The sequence below is a fragment of the Gobio gobio genome, assembly GCF_949357685.1.
Source record: "Gobio gobio genome assembly, chromosome: 1".
NCBI classification, from domain to species: domain Eukaryota; kingdom Metazoa; phylum Chordata; class Actinopteri; order Cypriniformes; family Gobionidae; genus Gobio; species Gobio gobio.
Genome location: NC_137097.1, coordinates 76,930,084 through 76,934,603, shown reverse-complemented (window position 1 = coordinate 76,934,603; position 4,520 = coordinate 76,930,084). Strand labels below are relative to the sequence as shown.

Below are 4,520 nucleotides of genomic sequence, written 5' to 3'. Positions count from 1 at the left end.
TTCGCGGTGTAGAACGCGCTCTGACGCGGACCACAACAAACGTGCCCAGTGTAAAAACGCTCTGAGTCTAAAACTCAAACAGGGGCATTTCTGCCGCATATCTTGAATTTTATGGACATTCTGGCACTGAAATGGTTTGGTTAACGACATTCTAACAATACAGGTTTTGGAACAACACGAGGGTGAGTTACATTAGGTGTTTTTATTTTCTTTTAGGGGGAACTAACCCTTTATTTTATTCCCAGATTATTGAAAGTCTTTTATTTGGCCATGTACTGTATCACTCGATCTGCAGTCTCTACACGTGAAGTAAAATCATTTCAAGTTCATTTATTTATTTGAAAAGTAATGTATCTGTAATATGATCATGCATGCTCAATTTATAAAAGTAAAACTAAACCATTTATTTTACATGTTTTGTAGCCTACCTGCTCTCTGTTAGCAGACTCTTCGCAAAGTTAGCATAGACATCAAAACAAACATCTAATACTCTATAAGCAACACTGGACAATTGGATAAAATAATATTATTTCTCGCTATATGTGAACAAGACTGAAATTACATTATTCTGTATCTTTTCTCGGGTATGCCTATCTCTGTCATATTCGCACATGAACGGTTCTTTCATTGCGTTGGTCATAATTTATCTTTGGCTGCATCTTCCTAATTCGGAATATGATCAAAGATTACATATGTGGACGTGTTCGGAGAAATTAGCCATTGAAAAAATATATTTTAACTACCAGTAAATGAACGAAATGACTGAATGGAATTCAAAGTCGTCAAGTCAGTAAAATTAATCTCCAGTATAGCTATCACTGCTGCGTAAGGGTGCAGTTACATTCAACACAACGTGTATAAAGAGAGCTTATTTTATCTATAATCAAGAGCGTAGCAACCGCTATAGCCCGCGTTTTACAACTATTTGAGCGAATGCAGACTGAGTGACGAATCATTCATAAACAGACATCACTTGCGCGCCACAGCGCGCAGCCTCCTCATTGCTTCTCTGCATTGGTTATTGGTTATGACACAATAAAGTGCTCTTTTCATCACACACCGCCACAGCAAAAAACGCACATTGCAACCAGTTTCAGAACATTGTTTGGTGCGATGTGATTCCAAATTTACGGGGGCCAGAGGGGGGGCCAGGCTTGTTGACACGGGGGCACCGGCCCCCCTGGCCACCCCCCTAGAACCGCCACTGCACACATGCATATAACATGTTGTATATAAGTAGTTCACATGATAAATGTAACATTAATTTGAAGATATGCTTCTTGTTTTAATCATTTAAACAAGCTTTTGAAGTTTGGGCAAAAACTTCTGGCAGTGTTGTGTTTTCGTGTATTTTATTTTATTTTTTCACAGCGCTGGATGTCATATGGTGATCGTGAAACACACGGGACACTTCACTACATGATTTCATGGTGAATTTTTTTATTTTCCATGTTCAGGTCAGTTTTGATCAAGAACAATCCACTGTGGCTTTAATTCAGCGTGAGCAGCTCGGCAAAAATAGACTCAGCGCCGAAACGATCGCGGCACTGCTGCTTCTGCTCCTGCTATGTGCTGCCGCGCCGCCTCTGCGTGCGGTCTGAATGCAACATGGGCGCCGGAAAATATACGCCCTGCTAACGCGTGCAGTGTGAAACCGGCCTGAAACCGCAGGCCAGTAATTTACCAGATAGATTATTAAATGTTGTGTAGGCTAAGCCTACCCATATAGATTTTTATTTAAAATTTATTTTATGTTGCTTAACGTTTCACATGCAACAGGTGAGCCAGTGCACAATTATTTTTTATGTATTTTAATTTTCTGTACATAATTTATTTTGTTAAACTACATAAACGCCATTATCTGTACCGTATCCCAACTGTTACAAAAAAACATCAATTGAGCAATATAACATGCATTTGTATTCAGTAAATAAGCAATATTTTGCTTTTTATGTTAAAGACACTATTGATACCATGAGAATTTTTTTTGTGTGACCATATATATTTACATGCAATAACCAATTAAACATATAGTTTTGACTGTAATTTGGCATTGATGTTGAAACAGGACAGAAGCACTGGAGAGCGTACAAGTGAACAACAGATAAACGGCATGATCTTTTGGGAGAGTTGCTTGTACATTAATAATCAGCTGGACATTCTGAAAGTTTACTTGAACTAGTTGATACTTGTAATGGAGCTCCTATATTTTTCATGTTGGCATGTATGACTGTGCAGGTGATGGTGGTTTTGGGATCTTCATACTGTTGTTTTGACACTCTCAGAATGCTGAGAACAGACACTGAGTCCTCTTGGTGGATGGGAGCGCTGGTTGAGCCCTTTATGTAAGGCTCATGTCCCCCTTTCCACATGATATAGACATCGCCGAGTTTAGGGCTGGTGACCTCACACACCAGAGAGACTGTGCCTGTGTTAGTATTATCAGGTTTGTAAATGACAACAGTGGGTCTCTGTCCATCTGAATTGGAGAAAGTGATAAAGATTCATAAAAAATGTATCAAACAATATTGAATAACAAGAATTTAACAAGTCAGCTTTTGACAGTGTGTCTAAGCATTTCAAATGTGCTTGCAATTTTTTGTCATACAATAAAATGACGTTCAACCTTTCATCATCTATGAATGCACATAGAGCCAAAAAGTTGATCATTTGGATTGACTCACCTCCTTTATCAAAACTGATTTCCTGCGTGATGTCTCTGTTATTGGTGTCACGAATGCTGCAGGTGACCATTTCCCCATCAAACCATTTCTTACTGTCAACAGTGATTTTGTCGATTCTTATAAACTGTGAAATGTCTTGAGAAGTGTCTATATTTCCTGTTACACTGGTAGGCACTGGTTCATTCTTCACTTTGCACAACACTGAAGCTTCTTCCACCATCTTTAGTTTATCTCCAGAAACAACAGCTTCCAAGACAACTTTATTTTTGATAAATAATTCTTTCTCAATTGGTGGCTTCAGCGTCAGTGTGAGTTTAGCTACAAAGGAGTAAGAAAGAAAAAAAAAAATGATTTAATGTGTAAATTTGGATTAATAGAAGTGAGAGCATGAGAGAGAGAGTGAGAGCAAACCAACATTTGATGACTTACTTTTGAAGTTCTTCGTCACACTAATCACTTTTCCCTGGTGTGTGACCTCGCAGGTATAGTCAGTATTTGAATTCCATGTCTCACTGCTGATTTTATAAAGACTGTGTGTTGTGTAAAGACCTTCAGCGTTTACTTTGTACTCCAGTTTTGACTGTGTCGTGCTGTTGATTGAATTAACTCTCCATTGTACAGTGAGGTCTTTGGGGTAGAAATCATCAATAACACACATGGCAAATGTACTTTTCTGAGTTGTTACAGGAACCAAGCTCACGGTTGGTGTTTGTGGATCCACTGAAAGTAAAAAAATTAGTTTTATATACAATGAAACTATGTTGAAGACGTGATATTTTGCAACAACAACTGCTATTGTCTGCCATTGCCTTTTCTGAATGGTTGTCTAACTGTGTTATATTGCTTTGATTTAATTTCTCTTAAATATTAATAAGACCGTCAAATCCGTCAGGTCGTTCCCAGTCTAATCCATCGATTTGAAAAATTAGCACACACAGCCAGCAGAAACCAACGGCCAAGGTCAGGATTTTCATTAAATAATACATTTACAATTACATTTCAGTTTATTTTTCACCAAACCCTATTGAATACCCCAGAACACTTGGAAATATACACATATTTACACATAAAATACACATTCACTGCCAAAAAAATAACCTTTTGTGTACCGAAAAAGAAAGAAGGGCATGCAGCATTCAAGTCAATAAAATCTAAATGAATAGGACATTCAAATAAAGAACAACAACACTTGCCTTGACCTCGCACAATATTGAAGGAAAACAACCAAATGATCAAGCTGAGGACTTTTAGAGGATCAGTCATTTTGAGCTCACTTCACAAGTACGTTTTTTGGTCTTTGCTTCTGAAACTCTTCCCCGCTTGGGGATATAAACAAGTTGATCAAAGTTAATCATTTACCAAAGTCAAAAATATGTCTTTTACACCAGTCCTCTCTGTGCACAGACAATATTCCTGTAAACAAACAAACACAAAAAAATCTGAAGCAGCCATTTATATTTGTCATTTCGAAAGACCAAAAGACAAGTTCCCGTAGAGAAGTCAAGCGACTTGAGTCACATTTATGTAACATATGAACAAGAAGCAAAGTTCACGTTCTAAAATTAAGGCCATGTTCACCTCTGACCTCTGTAGCCTAAACCTGTTGTTGTTCACAATGTTATTCACTGGTTCATTTAATTGATTCAAGAAGAATTGTATTTAATGGATGAACCACGGAACATTGTAAAGACAGAAAAATAGAGAAATAACTGAAATGAAAGAAGTTTCATAACATGTTCAAGCTTTCAAACATTATAGTGCTACAGCAATTGCAAAATATATTGAACTGGTCAAACTGAGAGGTAGAAAACAGTTTGACTATGAATGTGAATATGA

The 4,520-nt window shown here is 37.5% G+C and overlaps 1 gene segment (V, D, J or C); it reads right to left on the bottom strand.

Annotated features, from left to right (window-relative positions):
• Positions 1-214: 214 nt before the first annotated feature.
• Positions 215-4,213, bottom strand: LOC307125161 (immunoglobulin heavy constant gamma 2B-like). The segment is given in 4 exons: positions 3,878-4,213; positions 3,114-3,404; positions 2,685-3,002; positions 215-2,479 (listed from the first exon to the last, which is right to left on the bottom strand).
• Positions 4,214-4,520: the final 307 nt, after the last annotated feature.